At 44.6% G+C, this 27,371-nt stretch overlaps 1 long non-coding RNA gene and 1 pseudogene across 1 annotated transcript; one reads left to right on the forward strand and one right to left on the reverse strand.

The window, feature by feature from the left end:
* The first annotated feature begins 8,354 nt into the window (after positions 1–8,354).
* LOC138919453 (uncharacterized) lies at positions 8,355–11,199 on the forward strand. The gene is made up of 2 exons (XR_011429662.1): positions 8,355–8,638; positions 10,913–11,199. It is a non-coding gene; the product is annotated as an uncharacterized lncRNA (long non-coding RNA).
* Positions 23,699–24,664, reverse strand: OR13A29P (olfactory receptor family 13 subfamily A member 29, pseudogene; annotated as a pseudogene).

Below are 27,371 nucleotides of genomic sequence, written 5' to 3' on the forward strand. Positions count from 1 at the left end.
CCTCTTTACAGGCTCTATCTCCAAATACAACCGCATTCTGAGGTCCTGGGGTTAGAGCTCCAGCATACGGATTTCCTGAGGGACATGGTTCAGCCCATAACAGCCGCTCACCGATGCTACGTCTTCTGATCACGGAGATAGAATGTCTGCCCATTTATTTAGATCTTCTTCAGTTTCTTTCAATGATATTTTGTAGTTTTCACGTTCAGGTTTTATCCTTCTTTTATTAAATTTATTCCTAAGTACTTTGTTTTTTAATGCTATTATAAATGGAATTATTTTCTTAATTTTACTTTTGGTTATATGAAAGTAAAATTGGTAATTCTATATACATAGGTAGCATAGAGAAATACATTGAGTTTTGTATATTGACCTACAACCTTGCTGAACTCATTTATTAGTTGTAATAAGGGTGTTTTTTCTGTGGATTCCCTAGGATTTTCTATCTACAGGATTATGTCATCTGCAAATACACATAGTTTTACTCATTCCTTTCCAGTCCGAATGTCTTTCATTTCTTTTCTTGCCTAACTGCTCTGGCACCTCCAGAATATGTTGAATGGAAGTGGTGAGAACGGACATTCTTGTGCTGTTTCTGATCTTAGGGAGAAAGCGTTCAGTCTTTCACCATTGAGTATGACGTTCACTGTGAGATTTTCATAGATGCCCTTTATCAGCTGGAGGAAGCTCCCATATATTCTTTCTTTGTTTAGTGTTTTTATTATAAAAACATGTTGAATTTTGTCAGAAAACTATTTCTTATTTGAGATGATCTCACAGATTTTATCTTTTATTTCTTAATAGTGTGCATTGTATTTATTGATTTTTATATGTTAAGCCAACCTAGCATTCCTAGGATAAATTCTACTTGGTCATGGCATATCCTAACTTTTACGTGTTGCTGGATTTGGTTAGCTAGTTTTTGTTGAGGAGTTTGAGTGTATATTCACAAGAGATATTGATCTGTATTTTTTTCCCTTGTGATGTGCGTATCTAGTTCTGGTTTGAGGAGCCTCACAGGCCTCATAATACGAGGATGTAAGTGTCTATACACAGAATACTTAAATTCTACATTTACTAGAATTCACCACGGAAGTCTTGTGAGCCTGGCTCACATTTCTTTGTTGGAAGTGTTTTGATTACCAATTCAATCTCTTTACTTATTATAGGTGCATTCAGATTTTCTATTTCCTCTTAAGTCTGCTTTGGTAGTTTGGGAATTTGGGTTCTAGGAATTTGTCTGTTTATTCCAGGTCTAATTTGTTGGCATACAATTCTTTATAGAATCCTTGAATAATCATTTTTGTTTCTGTAAGATCATTAGTGATGTTCCCTCTTTCATTCCTGATATTAGTAATTTGAATCATTTTTCTTTTTTCCTAGTCATTCCAGCTATATCAATTTTTTAAAATGTTTTCACAGAATCAACTTTTGGCTTTAACATTTTTTTCTATTGTTTTTCTTTTTGTATTTTGTTGATTTCTGCTCCGGTCTTTATTATATTTTCCTTCTGCTTGCTTTGGGTCTAATTTGCTCTTCTTTTTCTACTTTATTAAGGTGGAAGTTTAGGTTATTGAGTTGAGATCTTTCTTCTTTTTTAATATAGGCATTTGCAAGTATAAGTGGTATAAGTTTTCCAGGTATATACAGATATAGGCACATACAGATATATAGAGGTATAGACATTTACAGGTGTATCCAGGTGTAGGCACTGACAGGTATATCCAGGTGTAGACATTTACAGGTATATCTAGGTGTAGGCACTGACAGGTATACCCAAGTTTTCTCTAAGCGGTGTTTTAACTGCATCTCATGGTTTCATTTGTTGCATTTCCATTCTCATTCACTGTAAGTATTTTGTAATTTGCTTTGTGATTTCTTCTTTGATCCACTGGTTATTTGGAAATGTATTGTTTAATTCCCATATATTTTTGACTTTCTAAAATGACATCTTTTTATATTATAAACCTATCAACACTATCTTATAATTCTTGACTTGGGCAGTTTTCTTTTAACTCCAGGAAGAGAAGGAAAGAGTTAGAAATAAAAATACATTTGTGCTGTCTTTTGTGTTCATCAGTGTAGTTGCCTTTACTGTCGCTCTCTGTTTTGTCATGTGGATTTGAATTACTTCCCAGTATCCTTTCATTTTAGCCTGCAGCACTCCCTTTAGTATTTTTTTTTTCTGCTTTATCTCCCCAAATCCCCCCAGTACATAGTTGTATATCTTAGTTGCAGGTCCTTCTAGTTGTGGCATGTGGGACGCTGCCTCAACATGGCCTGATGAGCGGTGCCATGTCTGCGCCCAGGATGCGAACCAGTGAAACCCTGGGCCACCGCAGCAGAGCGCACGATCTTAACCACTCGGCCACAGGGCCAGCCCCTCCCTTTAGTATTTCTTGTAAGACAGACCAAGTAGTGATGAATTCTCTCAGTCTTTGTTATCTGAGAATGTGTTAATCACTCCTTTTGTGAAGAATTTTTTTCTGGATATAGAATTCTTGGTCAATAGTGTTTCTCTTTCTACACTTTGAGTATGTCATCTGACTGCCTTCTGGCCTCGGGGTTTCTGATGAGAAGTCAACATGATTTTGTGAGGATGGCTTACACACCAGACTCGCTTCTTATCTCTGCTTTCAACGTTCCCTCTGTCTTTGTCTTCCGACAGTTGGTCTATGATGTGTCTAGGTGTGGCTCTCCTTCAGTTATTTTACTTGGAGCTTGTTAAGCTTCTCAAATAGTAGATGAATATTTTTTTTTATCAAATTTGGGAAGTTTTGGGCCATTATTTTTTCCAATAGTTTTTTTGTCCACGTCTTTCCTCTCCTTCTGGGACTTCCATTATGCTTTTGTAGATATTATTGAGGATGTCCCACAGGTCTGAGGCTGTGTTTGTTTCCCTGTGTTTGACAATTTCTCTAGTACTCTCATTGCTCTTAAGGAGGAGAAGACCTTCAGTGTTCTTACTCTGCCGTTATGGAAGCACTTCTCTTACCCGTCCCTGTCAGAGTTATCTCTAACTCTTATTGAGGAGTTTTCCAAGAAACTTCTGGGAACGTGAAATTGTTTTTATTTTTGATTAGAATATGGCAAAGCCTATCTGCAAAAGAGGTTGGAAAGTGAGCATTTAGCTTTTCTAGACTTTGTAATTGGAAGTACTCAAGAAGAAAGTAATTGGGAATGGATGTTAGATGCGCCAAACTATGTAAACAGTTTTCTGTGTATTCTTTCAAACGTTTAAAAAATGTGTATAAACACACACATTTTCTTTTCAGAGAATTTTATCATAGAAATCACCAAATTACTTTATTTACAACTCTCCATCATGCTTTCCAACAGCTGGATAATATTCCATTTTGCGAATATGTCATAGTTTGTCTATTTTGAGTTGATGAACAGTTAGTTTTCCTCCACCCTTTTGCTGTCACTAACAGTGCTGCAATGATACCTGTGGAGATGTGTTTTGGCTCAGGCATGCATATATTTCTGTAAGTTTTGTGGGAATGGGCTTGTTATATCATTGGATATGCAGACTTAAGATGTTAACATATATACAAAATTGCTCCTTAAAAAAAGCTGAAGTACTTTAAAATCTCCCCACAGTAGTGTAGGAGCCAGCCCGGGTGGTCTAGTGGTTGAGACTCAGCACTCTCACCACCTCAAGCCGAGTTCTTTCCCCCATCATACTGTGGCAGCCATATGTTGCTGTGATGTTGAAAGCTATGCCACCAGAATTTCAACAACTAGCAAGGTCACCCACGGTGGACAGGTTTCAGTGGAGCTTCTAGACTAAGGCAGACCAGGAAGAAGGACCTAGCCACCCACTTATGAAAAAAGATGGCCATGAAAATCCTATAAATAGCAGCAGAACATTGTCTGGTATAGCACCAGAAGGTGAGAGCATGGCACAAGAAGACCACGCAGGATTCAGCTTTGAACTGAACAAGGTCGCCAGGAGTCGGAGTCAACTCCACGGCATTAACGACAGTAGTATGGGAGGGCCAATTTCTATATATCTTCTCCCAACACTGGATGTTGTCAGTTCCTAATAAGTGAGAAATGCTATTTCATTAGTTCAATGTGAATTTCTCTTATCAGTAAAGAAGCTCAGCAGCTTTTCATCCATTTATTAGCTACTTGAATTTCTTGTTTAATGAAACAGCTATTTATTTCTGTTTTATGTGTTAGAAATAATTTCTCCCAGGCTCTTCTTTGATTTGCCATATAGAAATTTAGATGTTTCTATAATTAAAATTTTCAAACTTTTCTTTTCTACCTTTTAGAATTTAGATCATGTTTAAAAAGACCTTCTCCATCTTGAAATTACAAAATGTTTATGTTATATTTTTGTCTTTGCTAATTGTGTAATTTAAAGTTTGTCTTCTAAAAAAATCTATGTGATCTTGTCATTTCTAAGCAAGGTGTGTTGATTTCTTTCACTATAATTGTGTTTTATTAAATTGTCCTTTATTTTAAAAAGTTTACTTTGATATATTCAATGCACATTCAGACTCGGTGATTTGTCTTCTAAAAAATTGTGCCTTTTCACAGCACAGACCTGTATTTGTCCCTTTGATAATGGTTGCCGAGTGTGTTTTCTTCTGTTCATTCTATTGTTTAAGTATCTATGTTGTTTTGTTCTTGATGAATGCTTTGTGTGCATCCCACAGAGTTGATGTCATCTGTAAGTCTGTCCTCTAATGGGGGAACGCGCAGTCCCGTGTCTCCTGATCGCTGGTCTGTACTGCTGGGTGAGCTGCGCAGCCTTCCCTCCTGGTCATGACGGTCATATTCTGTTTGTTCCTCTTCTTCCCTGGTGCTTTGGAGTCTGTGTGTCCTGTTGTTGTTCTGTTAATGGTTACCTTGAGTCTGAAAGCACATTTAGACTCAGAGTTCTTGACAAACTTGAACAATTAATCAATCTCTTTTGATCTGAACAAAAAAGACCTTTAGCCTACTTTTCTTCTCCACTTCCCATGCGGTGGCCACTCCACCTCCACTCTCAGGAATTTTAGTTTCAGAATATTAGTTTTAAATTTGTTCAGATGTATTTTCTCCTACTTTATAAGTCAATTTGTAGCACTTTCATTAATATTTATAGCCACCTTATCACATGATTATTTGGCCTCACGTGAAACATACTTTACTCGTCTCTTCGTCTGTTACTTCTCCATCAGAACTTGTCTTCCTTGGATTCCTGCCCTAGACGTGTAGAGTCTCCCTCACTCTACCAGGTTTCATAGGGAGGGGACGGGCCACATGAGGGACACGTTTGGAATATGGTCTGAGCCCTTCCCCTCAGGATGGTTGCTGGGCCGCAGCATTCCCGCAGGCTCCGTGACCTCCCTCCACAGGCTGAGTCCTCTCTAGTGGCAGACGCTGTGGTAAAAACGTTTTCTGTCAGGCTGACTTGGTGTGCTCATTTTGCCCTCCTTCACCCACACAAGAAGGATGTATAACTATCCCAGAAGGTCTCTAAGAGGCAACTCAGCTGCCAGAAATCCTTAGACCACAGAGCTAAAAGGTAGAAGAGTCTTACTTGTCTGGATACCCAAAGGCTGTGGATAAGAACGGAGTGGGGTAGGATGGAGCTGAAAATATACTCCGAAGAGTTGATTTAAGGATGCTGTCCTAGAAATTTCCTTTTATTTTGTATGGTAAAGTGTTGAAGAACCCCAAAATAGATATTTGGGCAGACAAGTATGAAGTGTCCAATGCACTTGGTTAAAAATAATGACCTTGAGAAGAGCCAACAACCTTATCCAAGTAAAACAAAAGCAGAGAACACACAACATCCAGTGTCCCAAGGGTAAGCCACCTTGGCCCAGGAACAAAGCTTCCCACATCAAAGGGACTGGGGTTATATGCGTGTGTTCTCTTATCTGTCAGTTGGCTCTGCTCCATCTCTGAGCTGCTGTTCAGATTCCGGGAGCAAGCAGCACTGTTTCCCACGTGCAAAAGTGTTAGCCACGCTGGGTAGAGGAAACAGCACTCCTGGATTCCCTCTGGTGGCGTCATCTCAGCAAGACTCCAAAGGAGACCCCAGCACATCTGTGGTGGCGGGGCTTGGCCACAGAAGGGTCTCCAAGAGGGCAGTTGATGCCTGTGGAAGATGAAGGTCCCTGAGGGAGGACTGGCAGTCATGGTACCCACCAGAGGGTGCCAGAGCAAAGCTAAAGGAAGCAAAGTCCAAAGCAAATTTGTCCTTTACTGTCTTTAATGTCACGTCGATACATTGAGAAGAATGTGAGAAGTGTTTCTTATGTAAACCATAAGCACAATGACATAAGGACACCAAGCAACCTGCTCTTCCCGCTCCCACTGCGTCCACCTGCTTCTATCACATTCCGAGGTAACCACTGTTCTGGATTTTGCTTCCAACATTCTCTATGATTTTCTTTTTTATGTTTTTACATTGTTTCATTTTTCTTACTTTTGAACTTCTAAAAGTGATTTCATAGCATTTATATTCTCTGAGGCCTGAATTTTTCACTTGTTGTTACCTCTATGCACCCGTGGTGAAGTATGGCTGCAGGTCATTGACTTCACGATTTTCCAATATCCCCTCAGATTAGTCCCAAGCTTCTGCTGTTGCAAAGAGCGTTGTTCAGCACATTTCATGCATGCTTCCTGGAACACCTTGAGAGAATATCTCCTGGCCAAGTGTGCACCTGGGCAACATAATATACGATACCATATCATTTCTCAAGTGTCTCAACCCATTTACATTCTTACCAGTGTGTCTAAGTGGTCCTGTGGATTCACAGCCTCTCTAACACTTACTACTGATAGATTTCTAAACTTTTACCCATCATAACTTTTGGGCATAAAATGGTATTTAATTGCGGCCCCAGTTTTCATTTCCCTGATTATGAATAAAGTGGAGACTCTCCTTAGTCATCAGAATCGTGTCGCCTTCTGTAAAATGCCTGCCCACATATCCAGCTCTCCTCTTCTGTCTTCTCTCATTGTTCGTAGGAATGCTTCACACATTCTGGTTAATGATCCTTTTTCAGTTTTATGTGTTGTGATGATTTTTTCCACTCTTTGGGCTACCTTTTCAGACTCTTTGTGATTTTTTTGATAAACAGATATTTAAAAATTATCAGTCTTTTATTTTGGGGTTAGCCCTATTTTGGGTTTAAAAAACTCTCCTTATCAGAATGATCAGAAAGATAGTTGCCCATTTTTAAAGTTTTACTTGTCACACTTACATCTTAAATCCATGTGGAATTGATTCTTGTGTAAGGTAAGGGCTAAGGACAAAACTTGTTTTTCCCATATAGATATGAGCTGTCCCAGGACGAATAACTAGGCCTTCTGGCCTAGAACAGCGCTCCTTCAAGTGTGGTGCACAGCCTGATGCTGCCTCTGAACCTCCGCTCCGTCTGTGATGAGACCAGCACAGAAACTGAGCGGGAGCATGCAGAAACACGTGTTTGCAGGAAAACACACACACTTCAGTGTCACTATGCTCTCCAAACACATGATCTTTTTCCTAGTAATTCACTTTTATTATGTTTGTTAAGAAATATTGGCCCCATGGCCGAGTGGTTAAGTTTGCGCACTCCACTTCAGCGGCCCGGAGTTCTCTGGTTTGGATCCTGGGCGTGAACCTACACACGGCTCATCAAGCCATTCTGTGGTGACATCCCACATAGAAGAACTAGAATGACTTACAACTAGGATATACAACTATGTGCTGGGACTTTGAGAAGGAAAAAAAAGAGGAAGATTGGCAACAGGGCCAATCTTCCTAAAAAAAAAAAAAAGAAGTTTTTTAAAAAAGAGAATTATTGGCTCATGACAGATTGGAAAACAACAGAAAACATACCATAAGCCAACTCTTTCTTACAGATAGCCTGGGAGGCCCTGGCCTGGAAGAGCCCATTGCGCAAACGCTCAGCTAACGCTTGGGTGGTGGCATGTCCTATCACAGCAGGTTATTCAAATGTATTTCCAGCTTTAAAAAATATTCTTTGTTTGCTTGACTTCATGATGGACAGAGGACTGTTAAAATTGTGCACGTTTCCCCCCATAGGTCTGTCAGTTCTCATTTTAGACATTGTGAGCCTATTTGATCGAATGTGCTGAAGTTAGCATGCCTGATTGCGCCTGTGTCTTACAGGCTGTTGTGCTTGGCGTTAACATAGCTGCCCTGGCTTCCTGTATAAGGTGGTGGAGCCCAACTTGGCCGACAGTAACTTGGGAAACCAAAGGGTCGTGGGCGGGGCCGTTGTCGGCTTTCCTGCACCTGGAGCCTGGGGCGGGGCTGGGATTTTCAATGAGACTCAGGCGTCTCACAGGAAACTTCTGCCCAGCCCAGCAAGGCCCAATCTCCCTGCGATTTCACACCCTCCACCTGACACAGGACCACAGCTAAGCACCCATATTCAAACGTGGGGCAGAAGGAAACATTGTGTGGTGAATTTGTCACTTTAGTGCCGTTTGCCACCCAGGGGTGTGACTTCCAAGTGCTCACCATCCTGCTGGCAGTCCACCTTCCCTCCTCCATCTCTGGCTCATAAAATGACTTTCAGTTTTCTCATAGGTTAGCTAAGAAGTAACGGAAGAGTGAAGACAGGACTGTGAGAAATATTGACCACGAAGAAAAGCTCACATTGGCAGAAGTGATGAGGTAAAAATAATGAATATGAACAAAAGAACTAATTGATGAATCAAATCTTCATTGGATAATTTAAGTAAAGAAACTAATACAGATGAAAACCATTTAAATAAAATTAAAATGGAAAAAAACATTAGGCATAGTTTGCTCTATACAGGAAATTGACCAAGATATTAAACCATATTAAGTGAGTTTTGGCGAAGTTACCAATATTGGCACAATTCTGTTTTAAAAGTACATGTTTATGAGAGAATGTCACCTGAGTTAAAATATCCTTAGACTCAAAATATCCTTACAGAAACACTGGGGCCCAAAGGTCTCTTGGCTTGCTCCCTTTTAAACGTCATCCAGGAAGACAGCTTCAGCTGTGGTCGAGGGCTCCCTGGTTACATAGCAGGGAGCTGGGGACCTCTGTGGTTACGTTTCAGCTCCGCAGCCTGCATCTCCTAACTTAGTAAATAGAGTTGTCTGGCACTTACCACACACAGTTGCAGTTAAATTTGTCCAAACACAGTGCTTTCAATCCTGGCTGCACATCAGAATCACTAAGAGGACTTTTAAAACTACCCATGTCCAGAATCCCTCAAAGAACCACGCTAGAGCATCTGGTGTGGGGCACGGCCTGAGGGAGGAGCAGCACAGAGGCGCGCACAGATCTCTGCTGCACAGGTGACACCTGCAAGGGCTCTTCCGTGGAAAGGCTGGCGAGGCTGTCGAATGGCTCAAAGTACATGGGAAGGATGAAGGGGAGGCACAGCAGGGGACTACGATGAAAGAAAGAGCAGCACTGGGTCCAGAGAATGAAAACAAGCATGAAGGAGGAATGTAGTTAAGAGATGGAGAGTTATAAAGTCATAAAGCTTATAAAGTTCATCTGGGTTTAGGTGAAAAAGGAGGAGCAGAGTACATGCAAGTCATTATTTTCTTTGCTATGACAACTACAATAACAGCAACAATGACAATGACAATGATGAAAATGATGATGGTGATGATAATGATGGTGATGATGATGATGGTGATGAAGGTGATGGTGATGATGATGGTGATGATGATGGTGATGATGATGGTGATGATGGTGATGATGATGATGGTGATGATGATGATGGCGATGAAGGTGATGGTGATGATGATGTTTATGATGGTGATGATGATGGTCATGATGATGGTCATGCTGATGATGGTGATGATGATGTTGATGATGGTGATGATGATGGTCATGATGATGGTCATGATGATGATGGTGATGAAGGTGATGGTGATGATGATGTTGGTGATGGTGATGATGATGCTGATGATGGTGGTGATGATGATGGTGCTGATGATTAACAGTGACAGTGATGGCGATGACCACTAAGAATGTAGGAGGCATCCATCTCAGGCACCTGAGGTTATTTTCTGGACTTAAATCATGTGGAAATCATGATGCTTTCTATATGTTTACCTTATTGGGAGGGTTCATAAGCAGAAAGGCTATCAGTTTTGTTAATGCCCTCAGAAATAGAGCTCTGCCTCAGTTCTCGAGCTTACATCTTAATTTCCTTTAAAACTGCTGTTCTTTATGAGGACCCTCTACTCTGTGGTACACTGTGGAGGCTAATGTGTGCTTAGAAACAACCCCTGCAAAGCCCAGACTCCCGAGTGCATGGCAAGAGATAACCTTTGGAAGAAGTTGAAAGACAAACTGTCGCAAGAGTTAGAGCCACCTACCAAAGTGCACTTTCAAACGACGGTGACAGCATCACAGGAGAGGCTGGGAAAAGGCCTTTCTGGGAGCAGGGACGTGGGCATCATCAAAGGATATCAGTTTCAAAAGTTCTTATTTTTTTCAATAAATTGATTTCAATTTGAAATTAATGACGATTAGAGGAATTACCTTTTCACTATTTCTAACTCTATTGACTTATTATCAAAGAATGTGGACGTAAAATGTTTGCATTGCATAATTTGCTGAGATTTACTTTGTACTCAAGTGCATAATTGATTTTGTAGTTGGTACATGAACACACAAACAAAATGTTTATTTTGTGTTTAAAAGTAGGTTTAATGAGTATGTTACTCAATTCTTTTCTGTCCTTACTAGTTTTTTGTACTAAATTTGTCCAGTTGTGAAATAGCGTTTTGAAGGTTCCCACTATAATGATCCTCTTTTCCAGTTCTCCTTCTAGTTCTAGTAGACGTCAGTTCATATATTTAGCTGTATGTTGTCTTAGTGTATACAGATCCGTGGCTGTTATATCTTCCTCATAAATTATGCCTTTTCTAATTGTCTCTTTTTGTCCTGTTTAGTACATTTGGCCGTAAATATCATGCCTTGTTGTAACGTCAGTATTACTAAATGCGTACAGAAAAGTGTGCAGCTTGATGGATCACCTTAAAGCGAGCACAGCTTGCGGAAGGGCGTTCAGATCAAGAAAGAAGCGTCCCCCATGCCTTAAAGGAGTCCCTGTCCCCTTTCGGCCATTAACCGCCTCCCCCAGGCAAAGGAAACCCCATCCTAACTTCCAAAACCATGTAGTACATTAGTTTGTCTATTTGTGGACCTTTGTAAGGTTAATAAAATCATACAGTATGTATTCTTCCGTGCATTGCTTCTTTTACTTAACATCATGTTTTTGCAATTCACTCATGTTGTTATTAGTAGGAGTTCATTCTTTTTCACTGCTGTATAGTAGTCCATTTTGTGACTGCAGCATGATGCATACTTGCTACCCCAGTTGATATTTGGCTTGTTCCCACTTGTTAGCTATTGCAAATAATGCTGCTGTTAACATTCCAGTACATGTCTGTTAATACACAGGTGTGCACATTTCTGTTGTTTATGTGTCTAAAAGTGAAATTACCAGGGCATAAGGTAAGCACACAGCACGATCAAAGCTTCATTTATGCGTAGGTCTGTTTCTGACTTTGTGTGGCTCCATTGGTTGGTTTGTTTCTTCTTGCACCAATCCCACACCATCTAACTTACTGTAGTTTAAAAATAAGTCTTGATCTCTGACAGTGTAAGTCCTCTGGCTTATTCTTCCCCAGAGTTTATTCTTGGCCCTTTGCATTTCCATCTACATTTTAAAGTCACCTTGTCCATTTCAACAAAAAATTTCTGGGATTATGATTGGAATTGTATTGACGTTGTACACTGATTTGTGAAGAGTTGATTTGTTACAACACTGATGCCCCAGTTCACAGACATGGCATCACTTAGTCATTGCTGTGCAAGGAACCACCCAGAACTCTCTCCTACTCCAGGCTGTGCGCAGGTGGGCTCAGGGGGGCTCAGTGGGGCGGCTCGGATGCAGGCGGGGTGGCAGGAGAGGCTTTGCCTTCCTGCAGGTCTTGAGTGGCTACGTGTCTCATTCTTGTTGGAAGAGTCAGGGAGCGGGGGCGTGTGCTCGTCACGGCTCTGGCAGAGGTCATTCCCAGAAACCTGCCCTGTCCTGGGTGCTCGTTGTTCTAATCAGGGCCTCTTGGGTCTGTCTCTTGAATTTGGAGAAATCTGATACATGTCAGAGGCCTCGGAATGCATGTGTTGGATCTTTGCACCCTCTGGTGCTCGGTGCAGTGTCGACAGAGGTTGGGAGCTGTGCTTCGAGTGGAGAATGGTGCTTGCAGCAGTTTCCCTGTTGCTTTTATTTTGGAAATTTCTTTATGTTTTGTTCCATTGTTATTCTTGGCTGGTTTCAAGGGAAGAGAGTATGGTAAAAATTCCACACATCCACCATCTTTAAACAGAAGTCCCCAAACTACTTTGGTTATTTTATTTTTCAAAATTATCATATGTAAAAAAGACTCCTCTTTCTTTTGGTGTACAGATCTATGAATTTCAACACGTGTGTAGCTTTGCGTAACCGCCACTGTACCCAGGTACAAAGCAGTTCTATCGTCTCCCTCACCAGACCCGCGTGTAGTTCCACACCCTCCACAGCCAGGCGTCCAGCCAACTGCTGGTCCTCTCCGTCATCATAGTTTTCCCTTTGAAGGACGTCATGTAAATGGGTTAATCCAGAATGTGGCCTTTTGAGACTGGATTGTTTCACTATCAAAAGGCCTTGGAGATCCATGCAAGTTGTTGTCTGTGTCGATAGTTCAATTCTTCTTTACTGTGAGTGGTATCTCATTGTATGGATTTACCACGGCTTGTTGTTCATCTGTTGAGAGATAGTTAGGTATTTTCCAGATTTGGGGAACTTTGAATAGAGTTGCTACAAACACTTCTAGACAGATTTTTGTGTGATTGCTGAGTGAGATTCTGGGTCATACGGTAAGTTTACAGTTATCTTGATAAGAAATCACTAAACCACTCTGCAGGGTGATTGTGCCGTTTCACACTCCCACCTGCCACGTCTGATAGTTCCAGTTAGTCTGTACATTCACCAGCATGTGGTGTGGTCGGTGTTTTTATTTTAGCCACTCCAAATGTGGTGGTATCTCATCATGGTTTTATTTTCATTTCCGTGATGGTTAATAACAGCGAACCTTTTTTCCATGTGTTTATTTGCCACCTTTACATGCTCTGTAGTGAAGGGTTTGTTGGTCTTTTGCCTTCTTTAAAAAAACGGGTTGTTTGTTTTCTTATTGAGTTTTGAGAGCTCTTTATACATCTTGGACCTAAGTCCTTTGATAGTTATGTAATTTGCAAATATTTTCTCCTAGACTATACTTTGTCTTTCCATTTTCTTATAGTGTTTTTCATAGAACAAAAGTTTTTAATTTGGATAAAGTCTTACACATATTACAGCATGCAATGTAAATAATATGAATTATGACAGGATAACATAAGCAGCCATCTCCTAATCTTTCTGGCAAGAAGTCCATTCATATTGTCAAAAATTGAAAGTTGCTTTTTTGAAAAAGCAATTCCTACTCTTTAATGTTTGTTTAATGTTATTTATAATCTCTTAACCTTAGTGTAGGTTCTAGGGCACACCAACGTTCAGGCGCTCCTCTCCCACGTGAATGGCCATCCTGTACCTCTTTGGGGCACAAGGAGATGGGGATCGTAATTGGCAGGAAGCAGAGATGGATGCAAAGGATATCATCTCCCCCGGAACCTACCAGATGTCCAAACAGCAGCCAGTGTTGCCTCATTACGACCTCCCTCTGCTGGAAGGTGGCATGTCACATAGACTCCTCATGGGCTCCAGACTGCTGCACATCCAGGGTCCAGGGATGGATGGGCCACACGACGCTTGGAGCCAGCTTGGCTGGCACCTGCTCTGGGAGGAGGAGGTGCAGAGGGAGGAGGTGCTGTGACTTCTCATTATTTTCCTCAGGGAAAGATTGTGGGTCCACAGTGACATTCAATCACTGCTCTCTCACCTAACCTGGAAACAGGTTTCTCTTCTCTCTCTCTCTCCCTTTTATTCTTTCTTTCTTGAAAAAAGGAAAAGGCAGCAACCATGGTGTCTAAAGAAAAAATCTTGTCTGGGATTTGGAGGTGTTGCGTGTTACCCTCCTTGTTGTAGACGCCCACCCTGTCCCCAGGAATGGGCACAAGTTCCTGGTGAGCAGCCGATTTAAGAACAAGACACTAATTCCAGAGAAAGAAAAGCCACCATGACAGGGGTTCTTGAGGGGTTTCTTGAGGGGCTACAAAGGAATGTAATCTCTTGGGTACTAATCTCCTTTATCATGAAGAAACATTTTCCTGAGTTTCTTTAGCTTTTTCAGCTTCCCTTCAGTTTCTTTTAAAAATTATTAAATAGAGCTAATACTCAGTTTAATAAATTCCACTTAAAAACATATATAGCCTTCTGATAAAATTTTATTTCTCAATCTAATCTAAGCAGCTCTTCAACTGCCCAACACCGATCCTTCCATCTGTCCGGGTGATGTCACCGAACGTCAGAACAGAAAGGTCAGGGTCACTTTTTGAATCAACTTTAAATGAGTATAATTTACATATAACAAAATGCACACATGTATCGTACATTGTGATGAGTTCTGACAAGTGTGCACACCCATGGAAACACCACCACAACCACAATACAGAGCATTTCAACTACCCTAGAAAGTTGCCTTGTGCCACTTTGAATCAAATCCCTCAGCCCCAGCCAAGAAAACTACTGATCTGGTTTCCGTCGCTCTAAATTAGTTCTCCTAGTCTGTGATTTCATATAAGCGAAATTGCACAATGTGGACTTATTTTGTGTCTGTGTTCTTTTTCTCATGTTACTACTTTTGAGATTCAGCAATGTTGTTGCCTAAATATATAATATGTCTATCTTTCGTTGCTGAGTACTAGTCCATTGTAGAGATGTACCGCAATTACTTCATCCATCAGCTATTGATGGATATTTGTCTCAATTCCAGTCATTGGCTATTTTGAATACAGTTGCAATAAACATAAATATGATCGTGTGCCACATAAAGACATTTTGGTCAATGGTGGACCGCATAAATGACAGTGGTCCCATAAGATTAGTACCATATAGCCAAGGTGTGTAGTAGTCTATACGATCTAAGTTTGTGCAAATATACTCTATGAAATTTGCACAACGATGAAATCACCTAACGATGCATTTCTCGGAACGTATCCTGCCGGTGAGCGATGCAGGACTGTACACGGTCTTTGTGTGGATATATTTTTAGTTCTCTTATGTAATACATAGGAGTGAAGTGGTTAGATCACTTGCTAAGTATATCTTTAACAGTCCATTTTTTTCCAAATTGGTTGTGCCATTTTACATCCCACTGGAAACGTATGGGCGTTCCAGCTGCTCCACATTGTTGCCAACACTTGGCATTGCCAGTCTCTTTAATTTTAGCCTTTCTGGTGGGTGTCTAGTGATATCTCCCTGTGCTTATAATTTGCCTTTCCTTGATGGCTGAGAATGTTGAGCATCTTTTCATGTGCTTGTTGGCCATGCGTATAGACTCTTTTGTGCAGTGCCTACATGTGTTAATTGACCTTTTCTTTTGACACAATTGGAGTTTTTGTCTTCCTGTTACTGAGTTTTAAGAGCTATTTCTACATGATGGGCACATCTTTTGTCAGATATATATGTTACAAATATTTTATCCCAGTTTATGGTTTGCCCTTTCATTTTCTTAACCATTTTTCTAAAAAGGAGAAGTTTTAAATTTTGATGAAGCCTATTTTATAAAGTTTTTTCCTTCTTTCTTCTTTTCAAGGATTGGCACCTGAGCTAACAAGTGTTGCCAATCTTCTTTTTTTTTTCCCTTCTTTTTCTCCCCAAATCCCCGCTCAGTATATAGTTGTCTATTTTAGTTGTGGGTCCTTCTAGTTGTGGCATGTGGGATGCCGCCTCAGCATGGCCTGATGAGCAGTGCCATGTCCACGCCCAGGATCCGAACCAGTGAAACCTGGAGCTGCCAAAGTGGAATGGGTGAACTTAACCACTTGGCCACCGGGCTGGCCTCTAAGTTTTTTCTTTGATGGTTTTCCTTTTTTGATAGTTTGTGCTACCTAAGAAATCTTTGCCCACCCCAAAATTGCAAATATTTTTTCCTTTTTTTCTAGCAGTCTTTAGTTTAGCTTTACTGTTTTGGTCTATGATCCATTCAATGTTTGTGATTTTTGAGGTGGGGTCGAAGGTCATTCTTTAACATACAACATGACCTGTTGTTTCAGCTACATTTTTGAAAAGACTGTCCTTACCCCCACTTAGCAGACTTGGCTCTTTTGTTAAAGAGCAATTGGACATTGATGTGTGGGTTTGTTTATTTCTGGACTCTACACTGAAATCCAGTGATTTAAGCCTTCCAACTCTGTTCTTTTTCAAAATTGTGTGCATATTCTATGATGTTTACATTTCCATATAAATTTTAAAGTCAAATATCAATTTCGACTTAAAAGAGGTTGCATTGAATCTATTGATCAATTTGGGAAGAATTGATATGTTGCCAATATGAATTTCTAATCAATGATCATGGTGTATATCTCTGTTTATTTATGTCTTCCTTACATGATCTCAACACTATTTTGTACTTTTTAGTATATAGGATTTGGATGTATTTTGCTAAATTTATTCCTAAGTATTTCATGTTTTTTGATACTATTATAAACGGTGTTGTTTATTTAACTTCAGTTTCCAATTCTCATTATCAGTATATACAAACACAATTTATTTTCATATATTTTATGGTTTCTTGTGACCTTGCTACAATCACTTCTTAATTTAAGCAGCATTTTCTACAGACATCTGATTATGTTACATTATATGACACAGTTGACCTCAAATAGGGAGATTTCCCTGGTGGGTCTTAGCTAATCACACAAGCTCCTTTAAAAAGCACAGTTCTCTCCTGCTGGGGGTGGAAGAGGAAGTCAGAGAGCTTGGAAGTGCAAGGATTGGACAGCCATTGCTGCTTTGATGATGGCAGGAGGGGGCTGTGTCTGAGGACCGGAGATCCCACGGTGTCAGCCAGCAAGGAAGTGGGGACCTCAGTCCCTCACTGCAGGGAGCTAAGTCCGGCTCCACCTGAATGATCCTGGATGTGGATTCTCCCTAGGGCCACTGGGGACCAGCTGGCTGACATCGTGTCTCCCTGAGCAGAGAGCCGGGTTGAGCCGGCTCTGACTCCCGACCTGCGGAATTGAGAGAGAAACAGGCGCTGCTCCAAGGCACGGAGTTTGCGGTTATTTGTTATGCAGTGGTAGAAAGTTCTTACAGATTAGCGTGATTTCTCCCTTAAATATTTAATAGAATTCACCAGTGAGGCCATCTAGGCCTGTAGTTTTTTTGGGGGGAGATTTCAATCAATTAAATATATTTAATAGATACAGGGTCATACAGATGTTCATGCTTACATTTGTAATCGAAAAACCATAAAAAAGTACAATTCAAGCAGCTCTAACCCTCATGGAACTTTAAAAAGGTGGAGGAGTGTGTACCGGAAATAATTAGTTCAAGATGGAGGCCCGTACTCAGAGGGGACGGTCACGCACTGGCGCCTCAGCGACGGTCAGTCAAGCTCGGCAACCAGGGTGCAGCTGGTGGTCCAGAATTCTGCTTTATTCTTAAGAACCAAAATAGCATTAATACTGATTGATATTTTAAAACTCTGAGATCTGTATTAGCTTTACATGCAAACACATCCAGGCAGCTCCATGCTCTGCTGGCACAAGGAGTTGCAAAGCTGCCCCTTCAAGGAAGCACCTCCCAGTCCTCCAGCTCCCAAAGAGCGGGAGAAAGCCAACCAAGAGCAGCCCTTGTTCTAGTCCAGGGACGCTCTGAGGGGCGGGACTCCGCCATGAAGAAAGGAGATCTAGACAGTGACTACGCACGAAAATTGTACCTATACGTGAAGAAATTAAGGACAACAAGATATGGTTTCTTTTAAACCCAAAGCCAAAACCTACTATCAATAAAAAAAACTGAGCCCTGGCCAAAAGCTAACGTATTTCTTCAAAGTTATCAAATAAGAGACGAGGTGGACAATTTGAGGATGGGGGTGTCAGGGCCGCATGTGGGGACGTGTGTACACCTGCTCACAGGGCTCACCTGACAGAAGGGGGGCCTGCAGAGGGTTTCTTCCGCCAGTGAAAGAGCTTGCACGAAAATATAATCACAACTCAACAAAAATGCCTTTAAAATAGAAATTTCTTTATGTTGGCCTTCTAATAATTTAATAAACAGCTGCTAATATTATTTCATTTTCATGATTAACTAGTCTTCATTTTATGTCTCCTTACTTTTTGAACGATACTTCGTTTATGCGTTTTATATACTAATGATTTGAATTAGAGTGACAAAATATAGCTGAGTTGTATCTTTATAAATCAACATTGGATTTGATGTTATATATTATATTTATAGTTCTTCTGTTTGAGTTGTATTCAGTATTCAGTTTCATTGATTTTTTTAAAATTTTTGTGAAATCAGAACTTAAAATATAACAGTATTAATACTGTCACTTTGATATTACTCAAAATAAATGCCAAGTGCTGGTGTTGTTATCTTGTCTGGGAATTACATTCTTTACAAGAAACAGAGCCCATTAAGGCAGACTTTCAAAAATTAATTCAGATCATAAAATCTCCAGATTTCATATGCACTGATGCTTTTAATCTTCCGAACCAGACAGTGAGAGCCCAGGCCACCAACACACTGGTAGAGAGAACATTGTGCCCCCTTGCCCACATGTGTCCCCAGGCTCAGGGAGCCTTCAGCAGTTTCTCTGGGAGGTTTTGATTGGCTGCAAGGTGAGCAATAAAACCAAGAGCTACTAGCTCTGCTGTCTGTCCAGAGCTGCAAAGAGGAAGGGTTCCCAGGGGACCTTCCAGTTTGTGGTGACAGAAGGGACCATGTGAAGACGAGAGAGAGGGATGTGGCAGGGTCTGGCCTACAGGGGGTGTGCCTAGGCCCACTGAGCTCTGTGTGGGGGACGAGATCCCTCGACCTTCATCCTCCGCCTGGGAGGGGAGTCTTTGGGAAAATAGGGGAAAGAGGCAGTGATTGGTGAGCATAACGGTCAATACCAGTGCAGCAGCTCCAGTACCTTGTTCTGAATCCAGGCAATCGTCTCCCCCACCATTGCACCTTGTTTCTGTATTGGACCCGTCTCACCTGCCTTAGTTTCATCTTGGTCACGTCTGCTTTCCTCCCTCCCTGGGGGTTTCTGCAGCATCATGTGTGGGTCCCAGGTGTGAGCATCATTTCCCTGTTGGCCTTTGCAAGTCTGGTTCAGCTGATGCTTACAGGGGAATCCCCTCAACGTGGCCACGAGGCCTCTCAGGCCCTGCAATCTTCGGTTACTTTTCACCCCCTTCTTAGAAAATGCCAAGTTTTTCTGCTGCTCGTTCTAAACCCGTGGAAAGCCATGCCACAGTCGCCCGTACTGTCGGGCAGAGTGGGTTCCAGGTGGGCTGACTGCGTGGGCTGCCCTCTCTGGGGTAAACCATGGACCTCCCCAACCTCGGGTCCCCAGATGACATGCAGCAAGTGGGGCAGAGGCGCTGCTAAGGGTCCCCCACCTCCCCGTTGGCTCTGTACCCCCTTCTCCAGGGCCAAGGATTCCCTCTTCCCTGGGGCCGAGTCCTCCTGTCTGGGCCCAGCCTCACCTCTGGTTCCCTTGGGCACTTGCCTTTGGCCTCACAAACCTTGAGGCTTTTTGCTGATTTAGTATCAGAACTTTATTTTAAACTCAAAGCTGCATACCAAATCTTTCATATTTTGTTTGTTTGCTTCTTTTGTGATAACTGACCACTGTAGGACTTCCTTACTGTTATCCAAATGGGATTAGGGTCAGAATGACAGTAACTGGGAATGAAAGGTTAGTCTTGCCAGGCTCTTAGAAGGAAGTTTCACTTGCTTGAACATGTTTATCTAAAGGCGAAGGACCCGAAGCTCTTTTCTGTCCCCACCACGGGGGAACAGCACATAAAGCCTGTTGATTGAGACATCAAACCCAGAATGGGGATGGGGATGGGGCTGGAGACCCAGGCATGGGGGACGTGTGTACTGGGAACCAAGCTGCCATCCCCTGATTTTGCATCCACCTGTGTCTGAGTGAGACTTTTCCTGAATAATGTGCTGACTGCCTTCCTGCCCTTGGACGAGGGAGAGATCAAACAGACAGCTGCATTTCGCAAGAGCAAAGTTACGGAGCACCTGCAGGACGCTGGGAGAGCCCTCTGCTCTCCGGGCTGTGGCTACAGATACAATGACATGTCTGTGTGGCTGGCGCCCCCAGCTCCTCAGGGAAGTTCCCATCTCCTCGCTGGGTGGGTCACCATTGGATCCAGAGCTCTGTGAAGGCGGGATCGTGGTCGTCCTCCTCTCTGTGCTCCCGGAGCCCTCAATGGCACCTGTCTCATCCCGGGTCTGAACATTCTAAAATTGTTGAGCGAACAATTAAATGGAGAACCCCCTGTCCGTCAGCAGGCAGCCACATAAACCGGCCGCTAGGTGGGGTCACACCTGTCTGTGGGGACTCAGGTGAGGAGGATGCGGCTCCACCTCCTGACCTCACCTGGCAGGCACCAGCCTGCACCTGACGTCTCTCAGTTGTGGGATTGAACCTGGTCCAGCACTCTTGCCTCTGACCATAACCGGGCACCCACTTGTCAACCTGCCTGCCGCCATTGCCCCACAGCCTGGTGTCCCGCGAAGGGCCCTGGTGCCCCCAGAGCCCTGTGGCATCTCCCACCCTCTGAGAACCCGTGGCCCCCTGGCTAAAGCCTTGTCCGGTCTGGGAGGGGAGCAGGGCTGGTTTCCTCCTGCCTTCCGTCTGATGGGACCTGACTCCAGTTTTGGTATTTGACGACTTTAAGCTCCACCCCTCCCCCTTCCCTCTGCCCCACACCTGAGGAAGCCCAGAAGAAACCCAGGGTCTGCTACTGGGCACCAGCAGGAGACACAAGCCCACAAGCCCACAAGCCCCTGCCTGTGTGCGGGGACCCTCGCAGGCCCACGTCCTGACACAGTGACCCCAGCCAGGCTCCTGCCCCAGCTCCGTCAGGCCTGCTTGGGGGACTGCCCTTCCCCCCAGAGATCGGGACTGTGTGAAGGGTGAACGCTGTCTCAGCTGCTCAGTGTGTGTGGTGTCGTTAGCCTCGACGTCTACTGTGGCCTGAAGTGTGTGTCCTCTACAATTCCTATGCTGAAATCCAAACCCCCACAGTGATGGTGTTAGGAGGTGGGACCTTTGGGATCAGGTCATGAAGGTGGAGCCCTCATGAATGGGATTAGTGTCCTTATAAAGGAGACCCCAGAGAGCTCCCTTGTCCCTTTCACCATGTGAGGACACAGTGAGAAGATGGCCAGAAGTGAGCCCTCAGCAGGCACTGAGTCCACGGCACCTTGATCTTGGCCCTCCAGCCTCGAGAACTGTGAGAAACACGCCGGTCGTGAGTCAGCCGCCAGCCTGTGGTATTCAGTCCCATATGGACCAAGATACTGTCTGAACCAAGTGTGAAGTGGGGTCCTCCTGCCTTTGCAGGGGGGCCGGCACACTCTGAGATCATTCTGAGCTGAACATGTATTTCAGAATGTGGGCTACAGCCAAGATCCAACCCTGACGAGGCCTCAAAGGAGGCGGGAACTACTTTGCTTGCTCAGCTCCAGGTTGCGTGTGATGCTGGCATGAGAGACAGAGCAAAGCATGATTAATGGGCTGAAACAACTCCCACGGCTCACAAGTGTGAGGGGCTGCCAACAGGCTGTTGTAGCAATGTCCATGGGCCGTCTGCCTCCCCTCAGGCCTACCCAGATGCCCTTCCTCCCACAGAGGCTGCAGTGAGCTCCATCTGAGAGGCAGCTGCCAGTGGGAACCATTAGGGGGGTTCCAAGAGAGCTCGGAAGGACCCAGAACAGGCCCCTACCCTGCGCTCCTTCCTTCTGTCTGGATCCCAGGCACACAGATTAGGGCTCACCCTACTCCAGCAAGACCTCGCCATAGCTGACCACATCTGCAGTGACACTATCTCCAAAGAAGGCCACATCCCAAAGCTCCTGGGGTAAGACTTTGACATATCTTTTTGTGGACACAATTCAACCCACAACTGTGGGTAAAGAGCATTTTAAATGGTTCATGAAGAAAGAGGCACACCTGAAACCAAGGACTGTGTTTGTGAGTAATGGAGGGCAAATTCAAACATGGGCTTGGGGGCATTTATGGGGCCTGGAGGAGAGCTGAGCGCTTGGACCATGAGGGGACAGCGGGCATGTTCCCAGACAAGTAAGAAGGCGGACGGCCATTTTAGGACAAGGAACCATGGGTGGAACAGGGCAGGTATGTCCCACATGAGGGGTCTCCCAGCTCACGTTGGGTGAGGGTCCCAAGACACGGAGTTTCGTGCTGACGGTGAGACTGGACAGTGAGTCACCCCTGGCGTGTGAACCTAGGGACGGGGATGCATGAAGGGGAAAAGCCACACTGGGCATGAAAGCACAGGCAGCTCTATGACCGTGGGACCTGAACCAGTCCTCACTCTGGTCTCACGCAGGCACTTAGAAGTGAGACCCCAAGACACCGCCTCCACCCCGGGGACCAGAGGCATTGAGGACACAGCAGATGAGGCCTGTGAGACACTCGCCACTCATGGGGTATGACCCTTGACACAGCGATAATGCCCCACATGCTCCCCAGTATGCTTGTGAGAGGCAAGGGGCAGTAACGGGGATGCATTATTCATTGTGAGCCCAGCGTGAGACAGGGACAGCAAGAACATGACAGGGAGTCAAAGAGTGGATAAAGAGACAAGTCGTTACGTGGATTTGCTGTTCAAAGTAGCACAGGGACAGGTGGTGTGAGGTCCCAGTAGAACAGGGACAGGCCGTGTGAGGTCCAGGTAGAACGGGGATAGGCTTTGTGAGGACCAGGAAGAACAGGGAACAGGCTGTGTGAGGTCCGGGTAGAATGGGGACAGGCTTTGTGAGGACCAGGAAGAATGGGGACTGGCCATGTGAGGTCTCAGTAGCACAAAGACAGGCCATGTGAGGTCCATGAAAAACAGGGACAGCCCATGTGATTTCCAGGTAGCACAGGGGACAGCTGGGTGAAGTCCAGGAGGGATGTGGACAGCCACGTGAGATCAAGATAGAACAGGGACAGGCCATGTGAGGTCCAGGTGGCACAGGGGACCTGTATTGTGAGGTCTAGATAGAATGAGGGACAGGCTGTCTGAGGTGGAGGTGACCACCTGCAGGAGGCAGAGTGAGGGGCTATTTTTGGCTAGAAGATGAAGGAAGGCTTTGTGGGAGGTGGCATGTGAAGAATAGGGTCGACCGTGTACTGAATGAGGAGGCTGTGGGCACAGACCATAGTGGGTGAGTGTGGCTGGGGGACAGGGAGAGGCAGATACAGCTGGTGGCTGATTCAGCGGGAGCAAGGTGGGCATGGAAGGTCATGATAACTGAGGAAGAGCTGCTCTGAGAAAGGCCTTGGGGCAGTTTTCAGGTCAGATTCACAAGGATCACCGCACGTGATGACTTCTTTACTGGGATGCAGGAAGAGCACCTGCTGGGACCCGGGGTGTGGCTCTGCAGCTGAGGCCGCATCCACACCCCAGGGTAGTTGCAGAAAAAGTGTGAGAGCCAGGTCTTGCTCCAAGCCCGGTCTCAGGATGCAGGGGCAGGGAGCCCAGGCTGGAAGAGGGCTTGCACGTCACCATTAATGTCGGGAAAGGGGCACAAGTCTCCTCAGGGCGTGCTTGACCTCCCTGTTCCTCAGAGAGTAGATGATGGGGTTCAGAGAGGGGCTCAGCGTCGTGTACAGCACTCCAGACACTTTGCTTCTCTCGGGGCCGTAGCTGGAGGCCGGGCTGATGTAGGCACAGAAGACGGCCGAGTAGTACACGGAGACCACCAGGAGGTGCGAGGAGCAGGTGGAGAAGGCCCGCCGCCTGCCCGCAGCCGAGCGGATGCGCAGGATGCTGGCGATGATGCAGCCGTAGGACGCCAGGGTGAGCAGGAAGTTGACCACGCCAAAGAAGGCATCAGCCAGGACAGTCATGACGCTGTTCATGAGTGTGGAGCTGCAGGAGAGCAGCAGGAGTGGGGGGATCTCGCAGAAGAAGTGTGTGATGATGTTGGGGCCGCAGAAGGACAGCTGCACCATCAGACCGGTGTGCACTGAAGCATTGAGGGCACAGACAGCCCACACTCCTGTGACCAGTGCCCTGCACAGAAGTGGGCTCATCCTGGAGCTGTAGTGCAGTGGGTGACAGATGGCCACGTAGCGGTCATAGGCCATGACCGTGAGCAGCAGCAGCTCAGAAGACACGGACCAGAGAAGGAAGAAGAGCTGAGCCATGCATCCTGGGAAGGAGATGGTGTTTTCCTCAAAGACCAGGCCCACCAGCACCTTGGGCAGCACAGACGAGGTGCAGACAATGTCCATGGTGGCCAGGTTGCACAGGAAAAAGTACATGGGGCTGCGGAGGTTAACGCTGCAGCTGACCACAGCAATGATCACAGCGTTGCCCCCGAGTGCCACGGCGTAGAGGGAGAGGAAGCAGCTGAAAAGGGGCAGCCGCAGCCTGGGGTGCTCGGAGAAGCCCTGCAGCTTGAACTCTGCCACCAGCGTGTGGTTGGACCTTGTCCCCTGGCCGGAAGGGGTCCCTACGCCCCGCTCCATGTGAGTGCAGTTCTCTGACAAGAGATCACAGGACACTCACATCAGACTCCTTCCCACAGGTGACCATCCTGGAACCCAGCCTGCTCTCGGAAGGGGAGGAGTGACCTTGACTTCTTCACAGGAGCCCGTTTATTCCTGAACCTCCACCCAACGCTCTTCTGAAAGCCACACAGCCTTTATTTACCTTTCCTTTTATTTTCTACCTTGAAAAACTTTGTCCTTTAGATCTTGTTCCTTGGAACACGGGCCTCATCCTAATCTTTCCCACAGGCGAGTCAAGTGCAGCGTCCCTTGCCAGGGAGCTGCTCGTTCTCTCTCCTCACCACCAATGGCTGAGCTCTGCTCCAGTCACCATGGCGACACGACTGCGCTGCTCCTCCACCCACGTGCCCCCTCCTCAGGCTCCATCTCTCTGGTGGACACACTTTGAGATGGCCTCTCAGCTCCTCAGTCACTGGACTCCTTTTCAGTGATCTGGGGGGCTCTCCCTCTCCCCTTCAGTGTGTGTGATTCCTCATGGCCGGTCTTTAGGCATCCTTTCCGGCCCTGTGCTCGCTGCACTGTGTCAATACTCCTGTGGTTGGTTGTGTGTATGAGTGTGCATATGTGCGCGCACGCGTGTGTCAGACTCCAGGGGAACCAACGGAAAGCAACAGCGGAGAAACAGAGAGAAGCAAGCAGAGACTTCAGCTGTAGCTCACCGTAGGGAAGAATGAGTGTGGGTTTCACTGCAGCCGAGTTAGGTATCTGGTAGGATAAAAATCAACATTCCTCAGAGGCAGATATCAGAACCCATAATCTCTACAATTTATCACCCACAGCATCTAGACTACTTTGAAAAACTACTACATACTCAAAGAAAATGTGGCCCATACACAAGTGAAAAGCAATCAGTGTAAACTGACTTCATGATTTTGGAATTATCTGACAAGAACTTTAAAATAGTTTTTATAAATATGTACAACGACTAAACAAAAATCTACCTATGATGAGTAAACAGATAGGTTAACTAAGATGCCAATTTTCTTCCAAGTGATCCATAGGTTTAACACAATCTCAATCATAATCTTGGCAGACTTTCTTTTTGAACAGGAATTGACAAGCTGATTCTAAAATTTATGTGGAATTGCAAAGGGCCTGGAATAACCAAAATCATCTTGCAAAGAACAAATTTGGAGGAGACTTACGCATTCTAACCTCGGGACTTAACAACCTGTTCTAACAAAATGGTTTCATTTTTACAGAAGAATAGACAAATCAATAAACTAAATCTGGAATATATATCCCAAAATAGACCCATACGTATATAGTCAAGTGATGTTTTTCATGAGGGTGCTAAAGAAGCAATGGCAAAAGTCTTTTCAAAATATTACGTTGGAACAATTGGAATTGCAAATGAAAAAAAAAACCTCACCCCTCTCTTACACTACACGTACGAACTAATTGAAAATTAATCATAGACCTAAAAGAAAAAGATAACATTATAAAATTTCTATAAGTAAATCTAAGATAATATTTTGCCCCCTGGGACTAGGCAACACAAAACACTAATAATAAACACAAACACAAAAAACACTAATAATAAACAATTCATTGATAAATTGGACTTCATCAAACACAAAACGCTAATAATAAACACAGCAGCCCCACAGGCACGAGTGGGAAAGTGGTCTCGGCGGGGCTGACTCCCACAGCCGTGAGAGCCGAGACCCAGCCAGAACGTGGCTGCCACATGGCGCCACAGACTGAGACGCTGCAGCAGCCCTGGGCCCCAACATGGAAGCTCAGTGCACGCTGAGCGTATTCTTGGAGGCGCCACCTACAGCCACAGCCTCTTATCACGTGTCCTTGCCCCTCTGTACTTGCTCTCTTGACTTCTGGTCCAACTGGCTTTAAGGTCAAATGGCAATGACACTTTATTTAGGTGATTTCCAATCATCCAAGTGCTGACGCTGCTGAGACGGGGCCTGGCCAGCATGGATACGACTGTCAATATTTTCCCTTAACTGGGAGCTGTCGGTCCCTTTCTTCTCCCGAATGCTGGCCTGTTGAGGCAGAGTTACGGGCTGCGGTCTGTGACGGGTTCTCAGGATTCTCTCTGGAGGCTGTGGCTGAAGGAGAGGACCCTCAAGTCTTGTCTAGTCATGGATTTGGATCTTAGATTCTTCAAAGTTTGTTTATTTCAAAAGTAGTATTATTGGCAAGGTAAGTGAGTGAGAAAACCAGGTTTTCAATAAAGAGTAAAAATAACAGATATGAAAAACTAACTGGTCGTGAAAAAAAGTATATATACTTTTTATATAATAGAACATAAAACCAAAACTTTTCTACCATATCCTTATCTTTGATCAATCACTTCCAAGAAAACTTGAAGAAGTGTTCGTTTACTTAGAATATGGTCCCTTAACTCCACATGGAATTCCAAGACCGGAAACTCTTGTTCTCCTAGCGGCTCAGCGGGCAGAACAGCCATTCTTCACTCACCTCTGTCTGCCCACAGCCGCCTCAGGGCATGTTCTGGAAGGCAGCTCCAGCCGAAGTAGGCACTGCGGTGACCACTGAGGCTCTGCGTCCTGCATGAAGCCAGTCTCCGATGTCCTCCTGACCAGATCTCTGGGCTGAGGTGCAACTGGCCTTCAAGTCAACCTCTGCGTTTCCAGGGCCAGGGGCAGATGTTTGTCCCGGGGACTCTGGGGAGGCAAACTGG

The sequence above is a fragment of the Equus caballus genome, chromosome 1 (assembly GCF_041296265.1).
Source record: "Equus caballus isolate H_3958 breed thoroughbred chromosome 1, TB-T2T, whole genome shotgun sequence".
NCBI lineage: Eukaryota > Metazoa > Chordata > Mammalia > Perissodactyla > Equidae > Equus > Equus caballus.